The sequence below is a fragment of the Nerophis lumbriciformis genome, linkage group LG31, assembly GCF_033978685.3.
Source record: "Nerophis lumbriciformis linkage group LG31, RoL_Nlum_v2.1, whole genome shotgun sequence".
Taxonomy (NCBI): Eukaryota; Metazoa; Chordata; class Actinopteri; order Syngnathiformes; family Syngnathidae; genus Nerophis; species Nerophis lumbriciformis.
The window spans coordinates 24,317,700-24,332,319 of NC_084578.2; the positions used below are offsets into that span (position 1 = coordinate 24,317,700).

General features: G+C 43.2%; 1 protein-coding gene across 3 annotated transcripts in view; it reads right to left on the bottom strand.

The window, feature by feature from the left end:
- The window catches only part of LOC133574275 (collagen alpha-3(VI) chain-like), a 136,977-nt gene extending 122,704 nt beyond the window's left edge, over nucleotides 1–14,273 (bottom strand). For all 3 annotated transcript variants that reach the window (XM_061926380.1, XM_061926379.1, XM_061926378.1), the window contains exon 1: nucleotides 14,102–14,273. The gene's annotated coding sequence lies outside the window, so the exon portion shown is untranslated. The remainder of the gene's footprint in view (nucleotides 1–14,101) is intronic.
- Nucleotides 14,274–14,620: the final 347 nt, after the last annotated feature.

Consider the following 14,620-nt stretch of genomic DNA (forward strand, 5'->3'; position numbering starts at 1 on the left):
ATCATACGCAAATACGGTGTTAGCTTTCACTGTTATGCTGATGACACCCAACTCTACATGCCCCTAAAGATGACCAACACACCAGATTGTAGTCAGCATTGAGGCGTGTCTTAATGAAATTAAACAATGGACGTTCGCTAACTTTTTGCAACTCAACGCTAAGAAAACGGAAATGCTGATTATCGGTCCTGCTAGACACCGACACTTATTTAATTATACCACCTTAACATTTGGCAACCAAACAATTACACAAGGCGACTCGGTAAAGAATCTGGGTATTATCTTCGACCCAACTCTCTCATTTGAGTCACACATCAAGAGTGTTACTAAAACAGCCTTCTTTCATCTCCGTAATATTGCTAAAATTCATTCCATTTTGTCCAGTAGCGACGCTGAGATCATTATTCATGCGTTCGTTACATCTTGTCTCGATTACTGTAACGTATTATTTTCGGGTCTCCCTATGTCTAGCATTAAAAGATTACAGTTGGTACAAAATGCGACTGCTAGACTTTTGACAAGAACAGGAAAGTTGATCATATTACGCCTATACTGGCTCACCTGCACTGGCTTCCTGTGCACTTAAGATGTGACTTTAAGGTTTTACTACTTGTGTATAAAATACTACACGGTCTAACTCCATCCTATCTTGCTGATTGTATTGTACCATATGTCCCGGCAAGAAATCTGCGTTCAAAGAACTCCGGCTTATTAGTGATTCCAAGAGCCCATAAAAAGTATGCGGGCTATAGAGCGTTTTCTATTCGGGCTCCAGTACTCTGGAATGCCCCCCCCCTCTCCTTCGTGGGGGGGGGGGGGGGGTGACCTGTCTCCGCTCGGGATGGTCTCCTGCTGGCCCCATTATGGACTGGACTCTCACTATTATGTTAGATCCACTATGGACTGGACTCTCACAATATTATGCTAGATCCACTCGATGTCCATTGCACCGGTCGCCCGGGGGGGTTCCCAACATCTGCGGTCCCCTCCAAGGTTTCTCATTGTCCCATTGGGTTGAGTGTTTCCTTGCCCTGATGTGGAATCTGAGCCGAGGATATCATTGTGGTTTGTGCAGCCCTTTGAGACACTCGTGATTTAGGGCTATAAAAGTAAACATTGATTGATTGATTGAAATTGTTTATTGATATATTGTAGTAGTAATGGTATAATTAGTAATATATTGTATTAGTAATGGTATGGTAATATATTGTGGTGTAAATAGTATAGTGATATATTTTAGTACTAATGGTATTGCAATGTGTTGTCGGAGTAATGGTATAGTGATTTATTGTAGTAGTAATGGTATAATGATATATTGCAGTAGTAATGGTAGGTTAACCAGGAGAGAACCCACAAAAGCTCGCAGAGGAGTTATATAGATTAAAATTTGGTACGAATAAAACTAAACATTCATTTTGTTAGAAAAAAATTGTTAAGTTATGACTGACAAGGAAGCATTTATGTGTATTGTTTGTCTTAGAAGCCATTTAATTTCAAGCTTCTTCTACTTCTTTAAAGGGGAACTGCATTTTTTTTTAGGAATTTCGTCCATCGTTCACAATCGTGATGAGAGACAAGAACACACGTCTTTTTTTTTTTTTTTTAACGAATTTAAAGTGATAATAAAAAGTCTTGAAAGATGCGGCGAATGGTTGGAGTGTCCGCACTGAGATCGGTAGGTCGTGAGTTCAAACCCCGGCTGAGTCATACCAAAGACTATAGTCATGGGACCCATTACCTCCCTGCTTGGCACTCAGCATCAAGGGTTGGAATTGGGGATTAAATCACCAAATGATTCCCGGGCACGGCCACCGCTGCTGCTCACTGCTCCCCTGTGAGGATGGGTCAAATGCAGAGGATAATTTCACCGCACCTAGTGCGTGTGACAATCATTGGCACTTTAACTCTTTTACTTTAACTAACGGGAGTCACCGTTGTAGCCTTCAAAGCCCTCTAAAACAACTTCAAAACCCTCCAGCAATATTTTATATACCCACTGCAAGTATATATATATAATGTAGTAACAGACTGGTTCCTAAAAATATGTCCAATATTTAATGTGTTTTGATCATTTTAATAATTTCCGGGACTGATTTTTTCCGCGTATTGATGTCTGTTTCCATAGCAGCGCACGTCTGACTTCTGGCAACATGTATGTTCCGGAATCAAACACTAGTGTGTTTTCTAGTCATGGCAGACTTAGTAACAGACAACGAAGATGACTATTTTTTGACAAATGAGAATTTACAACCTTATACTTTTGAAGCTCTCCTCTCTGAGCTGCCACCTTATCGTGGTAGAGGTGTTTGCGTGTCCCAATGATCCTAGGAGCTATGTTGTCCGGGGGCTTTATGCCCCCTGGTAGGGTCTCCCAAGACAAACTGGTCCTAGGTGAGGGATCAGACCAAGAGCAGCTCGAAGACCTCCATGAAGAATAAAAATAAAGGACCCAGATTTCCCTCGCCCGGACGCGGGTCACCGGGTACCCCTCTGGAGCCAGGCCCGGAGGCGGGGCACGATGGCAAGCGCCTGGTGGCCGGGCCTGTACCCATGGGGCCCGGCCGGGCACAGCCCGAAGAGGCAACGTGGGTCCCCCCTCCAATGGGCTCACCACCCATAGCAGGGGCCATAGAGGTCGGGTGCAGTGTGAGCTGGGCGGCAGCCGAAGGCAGGGCACTTGGCGGTTCGATCCTCGGCTACAGAAGCTAGCTCTTGGGACGTGGAACGTCACCTCGCTGGGGGGAAGGAGCCTGAGCTAGTGCGCGAGGTTGAGAAGTTCCGGCTAGATATAGTCGGACTCACTTCGACGCACAGCAAGGGCTCTGGAACCAGTTCTCTCGAGAGGGGCTGGACTCTCTTCCACTCTGGCGTTGCCGGCAATGAGAGGCGACGGGCTGGGGTGGCAATTCTTGTTGTCCCCCAGCTCAGAGCCTGCACGTTGGAGTTCAACCCGGTGGACGAGAGGGTAGCTTCCCTCCGCCTTCGGGTGGGGGGGACGGGTCCTGACTGTGGTTTGCGCTTACGCGCCAAACGGCAGTTTAGAGAACCCACCTTTTTTGGATTCGCTCGAGGGAGTACTTGAGAGTGCTCCCCCGGGTGATTCCCTTGTTCTACTGGGGGACTTCAATGCTCATGTTGGCAGCAACAGTGAAACCTGGAGAGGCGTGATTGGGAAGAATGGCCGCCCGGATCTGAACCCGAGTGATGTTTTGTTATTGGACTTATGTGCCCGTCACAGATTGTCCATAATGAACACCATGTTCAAACATTAGGGTGTCCATATGTGTACTTGGCACCAGGACACCCTAGGCCGCAGTTCCATGATCGACGTTGTAGTTGTGTCATCGGATTTGCGGCCTCATGTTTTGCACACTCGGGTGAAGAGAGGGGCGGAGCTTTCAACCGATCACCACCTGGTGGTGAGTTGGCTGCGATGGTGGGGGAGGATGCCGGACAGACCTGGCAGGCCCAAACGCATTGTGAGGGTTTGCTGGGAACGTCTGGCAGAGTTTACTGTCAGAGAGAGTTTCAATTCCCACCTCCAGAAGAACTTTGAACATGTCACGAGGGAGGTGCTGGACATTGAGTCCGAGTGGACCATGTTCCGCGCCTCTATTGTCGAGGCAGCTGATTGGAGCTGTGGCCGCAAGGTAGTTGGTGCCTGTCGTGGCGGTAATCCTAGAACCCGTTGGTGGACACCGGCGGTGAGGGATGCCGTCAAGCTGAAGAAGGAGTCCTATCGGGTTCTTTTGGCTCATAGGACTCCTGAGGCAGCGGACAGGTACCGACAGGCCAAACGGTGTGCGGCTTCAGCGGTTGCGGAGGCAAAAACTCGGACATGGGAGGAGTTCGGGGAAGCCATGGAAAACGACTTCCGGACGGCTTCGAAGCGATTCTGGACCACCATCCGCCACCTCAGGAAGGGGAAGCAGTGCACTATCAACACCGTGTATGGTGAGGATGGTGTTCTGCTGACCTCGACTGCGGATGTTGTGGATCGGTGGAGAGAATACTTCAAAGACCTCCTCAATCCCACCAACACGTCTTCCTATGAGGAAGCAGTGCCTGGGGAATCTGTGGTGGACTCTTCTATTTCTGGGGATGAGGTTGCTGAGGTAGTTAAAAAGCTCCTCAGTGGCAAGGCCCGGGGGTGGATGAGACCCGCCCGGAGTTCCTTAAGGCTCTGGATGCTGTGGGGCTGTCTTGGTTGACAAGACTCTGCATCATCGCGTGGACATCGGGGGCGGTACTTCTGGATTGGCAGACCGGGGTGGTGGTTCCTCTCTTTAAGAAGGGGAACCGAAGGGTGTGTTCTAACTATCGTGGGATCACACTCCTCAGCCTTCCCGGTAAGGTCTATTCGGGTGTACTGGAGAGGAGGCTACGCCGGATAGTCGAACCTCGCATTCAGGAGGAACAGTGTGGTTTTCGTCCTGGTCGTGGAACTGTGGACCAGCTCTATACTCTCGGCAGGGTCTTTGAGGGTGCATGGGAGTTTGCCCAACCAGTCTACATGTGCTTTGTGGACTTGGAGCAGGCATTCGACCGTGTCCCTCGGGGGGTCCTGTGGGGAGTGCTCAGAGAGTATGGGGTATCGGACTGTCTGATTTTGGCTGTCCGCTCCCTGCATGATCAGTGTCAGAGCTTGGTCCGCATTGTCGAACACGTTTCCAGTGAGGGTTGGACTCTGCCAAGGCTGCCCTTTGTCACCGATTCTGTTCATAACTTTTATGGACAGAATTTCTAGGCGCAGTCAAGGCGTTGAGGGGATCCGGTTTGGTGACTGTAGGATTAGGTCTCTACTTTTTGCAGATGATGTGGTCCTGATGGCTTCATCTGGCCAGGATCTTCAGCTCTCGCTGGATCGGTTCGCAGCTGAGTGTGAAGCGACTGGGATGAGAATCAGCACCTCCAAGTCCATGGTTCTCGCCCGGAAAAGGGTGGAGTGCCATCTCCAGGTTGGGGAGGAGACCCTGCCCCAAGTGGAGGAGTTCAAGTACCTCGGAGTCTTGTTCACGAGTGAGGGAAGAGTGGATCGTGAGATCGACAGGCGGATCGGTGCGGCATCTTCAGTAATGCGGACACTGTATCGATCCGTTGTGGTGAAGAAGGAGCTGAGCCGGAAGGCAAAACTCTCAATTTACCGGTCGATCTACATTCCCATCCTCACCTATGGTCATGAGCTTTGGGTTATGACCGAAATGACAAGATCACGGGTACAAGCGGCCGAAATGAGTTTCCTCCGCCGGGTGGCAGGGCTCTCCCTTAGAGATAGGGTGAGAAGCTCTGTCATCCGGGGGAGCTCAAAGTAAAGCAGCTGCTCCTCCACATCGAGAGGAGCCAGATGAGGTGGTTCGGGCATCTGGTCAGGATGCCACCCGATCGCCTCCCTCGGGAGGTGTTTAGGGCACGTCCGACCGGTAGGAGGCCACGGGGAAGACCCAGGACACGTTGGGAAGACTATGTCTCCCGACTGGCGTGGGAACGCCTCGGGAACGCCTCGGGATCCCCCGGGAAGAGCTGGACGAAGTGGCTGGGGAGGGGGAAGTCTGGGCTTCCCTGCTTAGGCTGCTGCTCCCGCGACCCGACCTCGGATAAGTGGAGGAAGATGGATGGATGGATGGTACTTTTGAAGCTAAATATACTGGTGCTTATAGAAGCGAGCATGAAGGAAGAGTGAGATGTTGGAGCAGACGGAAGCCGGTAAAGGGGAATGAAAGCGATTTTGACGCTATAAATATGGAACTTGAAGCCAAAGTAGTTCGACATAAATGGATTGCTTACCCAAAATCAACAGGTAACATCTCCGGTCAGCTGGACCAGACAAACAACTGTCCATCGAGTGAGTCACTTTAATAGCGATCATGATACATGCAGCACACCATGCGTGTTAGTACAATTACAGTACATGCGGTGTCTGGCTAGCTCAGCAGTGTACAAACAAAAGATGAAATGTGGGCTAATACTTTACAGATACTCTAGTATGATTGTTCATGTTTTTTCAGTCAGTACAAATATTGCAGTTCTGTTTATTAATGTGTCACTATGACAGAAAAATAGTTCCTTAATGTTCACTCATACAATAACAATGTCACTACAGTTTGGTTATTGTACAGATTACGGAACATACATGAAGTATTGTTGACGGTTTTTTAATACATTTTTAAAGTGATTTAGGGGTAGAATTAATTGCTCCCCTTAGCGTCTTTATTAGCTACTGAGAACGAGCCGATTTGTATATGTTAGAAAGTGAAAAAAAAACAACCTTTAGTCTTCTTGTCTCTCATAATGATTGTGAATGGTAGGCAACATTCCAAAAAAATGCAGTTCCTCTTTAAGTAGGGCTTGGCGAAATGCCCCCCCAAAAACTATCACAACAATTTTTTTCATATCATAAGATCATGATTAAATATCACAATTTTATGGTTTTTCATTAAAGGCAAATTGTCATGTGCAGCATTATACAGAGTACTGTTGCATCCCTACTGTTTACTGCTGCTGTATCTTGTAGCAGACGTTTCCGCCACGTTTGATCAAGGTAATAATATATGCTAACAGATGAAAACTGTTATTTTGTTCATATCTATGATTGTGTAAGTGTTGTGTTACTAGAGTTGCAATTGTTCAGGTAATTCACGCTACGGTTTTAGTGCGACGGTTTCGCTTCTTTTTCTGTACATTTTGTCGGGGTAAAGAGAACATTTGTTTTTCCTCTCAAGGTTATTTTGTTATTTCTCTTGTCATCACAAACTTCATTCTGTAATAAACCAAGACTATAAGACTATAAGACTATAAGACTTTGTTTTCAAGTTACATTTACTAAACATCACTTTCACATGGCAAATTAATATTTGTATTCTTTAATTATTTGTATACATCAGTGCTTCTCACGAGTAGTTTGGCAATCGGCACGCGGTGACCCAAATTGTAGAATTTTTATAAAACTCAGATAATGTAGCTAATATTTAATGAATTTGAGGTACTGTAAGTTAATGTGTAACAACACGATACACACGTTTAATAATTATTTCAGGGACAAAATGTTTTTATCCATAAACCAAAAAATTATATGAACAAAAAGTGTCTGCAGAGTTTTATAGTACATGTTAAAGTTAAAGTTAAAGTTAAAGTACCAATGATTGTCACACACACACACTAGGTGTGGCGAGATTATTCTCTGCATTTGACCCATCAACCTTGATCACCCCCTGGGAGGTGAGGGGAGCAGTGGGCAGCAGCGGTGGCCGCGCCCGGGAATCATTTTTGGTGATTTAACCCCCAATTCCAACCCTTGATGCTGAGTGCCAAGCAGGGAGGCAATGGGTCCCATTTTTATAGTCTTTGGTATGACTCGGCCGGGATTTGAACTCACAACCTACCGATCTCAGGGCGGACACTCTAACCACTAGGCCACTGAGTAGGCTATAGTAGGTTATATCAGAGGGGGCGGGGTTAAGGAGGGAGTAGTATATTTATAGCTAGAATTCACTGAAATTCAAGTATTTATATATATATATATATATATATATATATATATATATATATATATATATATATATATAAAATAAATACTTGACTTTCAGTGAATTTTCTATATATATATATATATATATATATATATATATATATATATATATATATATATATATATATATATATATATATGTATTTTATTATGTATTAATACATATAAATAAAATAAAAACTTGAATTTCAGTGTTCATTTATTTATACATATACACACATAACATTCCTCTCTACTCATTGTTGTATTTGAAAGTGCAATGCTTTGCAGCCAGTAGCACAGCCTTTGAAGGAGCGTAGGTATGGGCAGTGTAATATTCTGGGTTGGAGTCAATAACCAGACGAGGTGACGAAGTTACGTCTCTTTACTTCATACTTCAGAACCGACTCCCACACTTGCCGTCAGGGTGCGCAATACAACGCAAACCGTTGGCCAACCAAAAAGTAACCACAGAACACTATACGCTATAGTGTTCTGTGGTTACTTTTTGCTTGGCCAAGCGGACGTGACGACAGGCTGTCCTCACTCTGGTCCGCACGGAGCTGTTAAGTCCGGCTGAAAATCGAGAGAAATTCGGGAGAATGGTTGTACCCGGTAGATTTTCGGGAGAGGCACGGAAATTCGGGAGTCCCCCGGAAAATTCGGGAGGGTTGGCAAGTATGCCTTGATCGAACTCAAATTAAGCACAATCATCGATCACGATCATATAATCGCCCAACCCTAGATATTGGCGTGAGAAATGTCATGAAATATGTGGCCGAGAATGGGTTGACTCGCATGAATCTCACACTCAGAGCGTGAAGCTTAGGAGTTCTGGTTTATATTCAGAGCAGCCGTCTTTGAAGCCAACTCAGGGGGAGTGATAATGATCCGATTTTCTGAGTAGAAAATCCGACCTCGAGGGGCGTTCCCGATAAAACCTCCAACATGGACCTCGGAAATTCCTACTTCCTAGTACAAATTTAATGTTAGCTGGGCTACCAGGAAGTTAGCCAGGCTTCCAGGAAAATAGCCAGACTACCAGGAAGCTGCCGGACTACAGGGACTTTATCCACGCTATCAGTACGAAGCTATTTAGACTACCAGGATGTTAGCCAGGCAAGCAGGAAGATAGAAAGCTTACCAGTATGGAAATTAGCCATGCTTACTGGAAGTTAACCAGGAAAGCAGAAAGTTAGGCAGGCTAACCGGAAGTTAGCAAGCCAATCGAGAAACTGTCCAGCCTACCAGGAAGTTAGCCAGACAAGCACCAAGTTAGTCAGACTACCAGAAAGTTAGCCAGTCTTCAAATAAGTTAACCAGGCCAGCAGATACTTAGCCACACTAGCAGGAAGTTAGCAAGGATAGCAGGAAGTTAGCCAGGCTTGCAGGGGTGCAGATGTGAGGCATATCTGTCTCTAAAGACAAGATTCCCAGAAAAAAGTTGGTTGAGTGAAACGGTAAATTTTTATAAATGTTTTTGTGAAACACTTATCTGTAGAATTGTTTTGCTCCATAATACTGTAAACTATTACATCCTAAGTATCAAAGACAGATAACTCTCAGGGGTGTAACCAACTTACTTGAGGCCAATATTGTTAGCATGAAATAGTGCTGCAAAAATCATCAACAAATCCATCGTAAAGAGTGTTGAAGGATGATATCATTCCAGATTAACCAATGAGTAACTGTTCAACTGCACGCTCTTGATTGATTCAATTCATTTGTCGTCATGAAAAATATAAAAACTAAAAGCTTTCTGAGATCATGTTCCAAGTTTCCAAACATTTCAGCTACGTCATGGAAACCAAGTATGAGAGGGAACCATTAAGTCCAAAATTTTGATTTATTGTCTATTTTCTTCTACTGAACCACTGACACAATACTGTTATACACTCCACAATACTGTCATACACAGACACAATATTGTCAACCCATGCCACGACACCAGCATCCAATGCCACAATACTGGAATATATAGGCACAATACTGTCATACACTGATGCGATACAAGCATCCACTGCCACGATAGTATCATCTACTGTGACGATAGTATCATCTACTGTGACGATAGTATTGTCCACTGCCACGATACTGTCATCCACTGCCACGATACTGTTATCCACTGCCACGATAGTATCATCCACTGCCACGATACTGCCATCCACTGCCACAATACTGTCATCCACTGCCACGATAGTATCATCCACTGCCACGTTAGTATCTTCCACTGCCACGATACTGTCATCCACTGCCACGATACTGTCATCCACTGCCACAATACTGTCATCCACTGCCACAATACTGTCATCCACTGCCACAAAAGTATCATCCAATGCCACGATAGTATCATCCACTGCTACAATACTGTCATCCACTGCCATGATAATGTCATCAACTGCCATCCTATTATTATCCACTGACGTAATACTATCCTCCACTGCCACTATACTATCATCCACAGCCACTGTACTATCATTCACTGCCACCATACTGTCATACACAGACACCATATTGTTGGCATCCCCTGCCATGATACCAGAGTTCAATGCCATGATGTTGCACGTGATATCACGTCCAGTTGCAGACTGGGCATTGGCTCAAACACTTGGGGCTTGATTTACTAAGATCCAAATACCACACGCTAAACAACATGTGCAATTTTCAAAATTGCGTGTACTATTAGTGGGTGTGTTGCGTGTGATCTACTAACACTGTGTGTGCAATTCAAAAGTGGTGCATATCGCCTTATTTAATGAGGATTTGACGTGTACTTTACGGCACATCACCATGAAGACACTCATCTTTTATTGCCCATTTATTTTATCATGATCCTACCTTGGCAATTGCAATGTTTTCAAACCTGCAGGAGACATATATCACTTTTTGGGGCATTTTAGAAACAGTCCAAAGTACATCTATGACGGAACTCACTTTTTTTTTTTTTTTTTTTTTTCCAGCGCTGAAGTTGCACTCAGGCTGCTGTTACTGTGCTCAAGCCGCAAAACAATGCATCCTTTAAGAAGTTTTTTGCATATTGGAGATATGTAATGATATACCTGTATATCTGTCATTTGTCTGTCTTTGCAGCGTAAGCACCAAGTGTGTGTCGGTTTGCGCATACTTTTCGGACGTGCTAAATGAAACGCTATGTAGTGCTTGCAAAACGGTGATGAGTGTTGATTAATCACATTGCGTGTGCTGTGTAATATATTTGCATCTTGTCCACCCCCAGTGTTGTGAGCGTTCTGATGATCAGCATATATTCTACGTATTTATGAGGACAGAGATGCTCACCTAACAGAGGCAATATCCTTTGCACACACTTTGTGTGTGCTATCAAGTTTGCACGTATTTTACTACACGCAAGACCTTATTGGGAAAACAGGGATTATTGTAGTGGTGTGCCTCTATGTAATGAAGCATGACATTTTCCATGACAACAAAGCAACCATGTCTGATAACAAGCGCTCAAAAGTAAGACGCCACTTACAAAATGTGCTAGACCGATGCTAATTTACATCAAATATGCCATATACATGCTACTTATTAGCATTAGCGATTTTACATGGCGATTTCAGCACCTACAAATTTGGTAATGAAAACTACAACTAAAATGCACATTAAAATCAAACAGTTGGTGTATAATAAGTACATTACTTATAGTATTAACACTTTGTGGGGTTCAACAAAAGACACAACAGGCAAATTCAACTTAATGGCAAAGACTACTACCTGACTATGGTAACACACCGAGTACAAACTGAAATGAATGCATACTTGCAAATGATGCTCAGAACTAGGGTTGTACGGTATATTGGCACTAAAAAAGTACCGTGGCACTAATTAATTAAAAACAGTACTATACTGCCTTTGAAAAATACCACTACTTTTTTCTCACCCTAATGCTGCCGTGCAGCGGTGACGTACAAAGCTGAGGCGCATTTTGAGTGTATCAACACCCACACAGAGCGCATACAAGCAGAAACTCCGGAGAGGAAGAATGTCAAAAAACTGAAATTCTACTGGTTAATTAAGAGGGTGCTTGAAGCGCAATATGAAGGTATTTGGGCTTCAAAGCTAACTATAAAGGTAAAGCTTTAAACACGGAAGTGCCACGCTGCAAGTGGTGCCTTAAAACATGCCTCACCAAAGGCGGCAATACTTGAGCAAACATTTAGGACAAGAAACCAGACCTGCACATGAAGTTTAAAGAGCGATATGAAGGGAATAAGCGGTAGAAAATGGATGGATGGATGGATGGATGTACTGACGTAGTTAACTTGTCCCCCTGCTGTGCACATATAAATGCATAGACTAAATTGGTAGGCTAGTTGTCTATTACTAGCGCACTCAAAACAGCCAACGTAGCGTAAATGATTGCAAGTGAATTGATTGAATTTTGTAACAAATTCAAACAATTTGTGTTTTATCTTTAACAGTGTGCGTTTTACCCGCTACATGTCTTATCTGTGTACTTTTAGTACTTATAGTATTTTTTTAGTATTTACTAATTATTGTATTTGTCTTAAAGCACAGACTAAGACATGCAACCATAAATCATGAAGCATTTAATACAATGTCAATAAAGCTTTCTATTCTATTCTAACATGCTGTAATCCCAGATTATGGCAGGCTATATGTAATATTTAAATTGTTTGTAACAAAAGCCCAATGTGTTTAATGCCTTTTAATTTTTCTTTTAATCTTCTAAAATTGTTCTTTGACTGCAATTAGAAACGTATGTTTAATGTATTGTAAGAATGTTAAAACGAACCAAATCATTGAAAAGTATCAAAAAAGTATCGAAATAAATTACATTTTGGAACAACTACCCCACGACCCCAAAAGGGACAAGCGCAAGCGGTAGAAAATAGATGGATGGATGGTACCACTACTGTACCAAAATATTGGCATCGAGACAACCCTACTCAGAAGTGTAAGACAGGACATCACAGTTAATATTAAATGTATTAAGTTAAAATTTAACAAATTTAATTTATTTAACATTTATCCTCACATGAATGTAAAAGGTACCCATTCATAGACAGGATAGCAGCATCCACTGCCATGATCCAAGGGGCTTTCGAATGAATGTATATGTGGATATGAACTAGGAACACAGAGCTACAATATCTGAGGTGAGGCAGCAACAAGATGAGCTTCATAATGCTTCACAAAGTGTTTGTCAGCATGACAGCAATATCCATCCATCCATCCATTTTCTACCGCTTATTCCCTTTTGGGGTCGCGGGGGGCGCTGGAGCCTATCTCAGCTACAATCGGGCGGAAGGCGGGGTACACCCTGGACAATTCGCCACCTCATCGCAGGGCCAACACAGATAGACAGACAACATTCACACTCACATCCACACACTAGGGCCAATTTAGTGTTTCCAATCAACCTATCCCCAGGTGCATGTCTTTGGAGGTGGGAGGAAGCCGGAGTACCCAGAGAGAACCCACGCAGTCACGGGGAGAACATGCAAACTCCACACAGAAAGATCCCGAGCCTGGGATTGAACCCAAGACTACTCCGGACCTTCGTATTGTGAGGCAGATGCACTAACCCCTCTTCCACCGTGCTGCCCGACAGCAATATCATTTAAAAAAAAATTATTATTATTGTTATTATTCTCTCTCTCTCTCTCTCTCTCTCTCTCTCTCTCTCTCTCTCTCTCTCTCTCTCTCTCTCTCTCTCTCTTTATAAATATATATATATATACATATGTATATATAGATACATATATGTATATAATATATGTATATATATACATGCATATATATATATATATATATATATATATATACATATATATATATATATACATATATATATATACATATATGCAAACGTTTGTATATATATATATATATATATATATATATATATATATATATATATGTTGTAGAAAACCATAAAGCAGTAAGAAAATACATGTACTTGAAGTATTAGCTAAAACTCTTGAGTTTTAGTTGCAGTAAAGTACAAGATTGATGTGTCACACCTGGTTCTCATGTCCATACCCCCCCCCCCACACACACACACACAGACGCACACACACACACACACACACACCACCCCACTTCCCTCCTAGCCTCCCACCCATCTGGCTTGTTGTGTGGAAAAAAAAAAAGATTCTTCACACTTTTCCATTCTTGCTCTGCTTTGAGAGAGGGTGTGGTTTTCTGCCGTGTAAGCATCTTACGTATTTGGTAATACTGCAAACAACTTCTTTTGGAGCATAGATGAAGTTTTAGATTACTTGACTTTACAATGTTATACATTTTTGGAGTTGCATAAAGATCAAAAGCAATGTAGTACTTCATGAAGATAAGAAGTCGTGTAATATTTCATTAAGATAAGAAGTAATGTAGTATTTCATGGAGATAAGTTATGTAGTATTTAATGAAAAAAGTTATGTAGTATTTTATGTTAAACTTTAGGTTTGCCGCCCGAGTGCAAGACTGTGATTAAAGTGTGTATTTCAAAAGTATCTGAAAGCATGCGTTCTTTCAACATTCCTGAAGATGCAGTTAAAACACTTTTATACATTTTGCAACATGACAACGTTGTAAAGGCGTATGCAAACTTACCCTGAGCCGATGCAGCGACACTCCACACTCTTGCTAGCTGGAGAAGTAAGTATCAGAAGGAAAAAACAGCAAAATGACTTTTGCTCATTATCCTCCTGACCTCCACTTGCAGGTAGACGAGCAAGACAGTGATAGCAGAAGGCTGAGAAAGAGACAACCTCCCAATATCGACCCAGAGGATCTGTGGCGCTGCACTCAGGGATGGGATGGAACAAATTTCCAAACTCTTAAAATTCTTCCTCCTCCTACTTTGTGTGCAGGAAAACCGGAGGGGGAGAGAAGGGACTGACTGACTAAATGAAAAGCAGACAACTTGCATGACGTTTTGCTTTTTGCTCTGAGCTGTAAAGAAAATGAAGAAATCCGTTGTATGAAAATCTGTTACCCTACTTTTTCCTACTTTTGTACATTTGTAGTATCCTGTACTTCAAATGTACTCATTAAGTACGTGTGAATTACCAAAGGGCTAAGAGTGGTATGTCATCGATACATTTGACAAGTAGTACAAGTAAAGAAAAG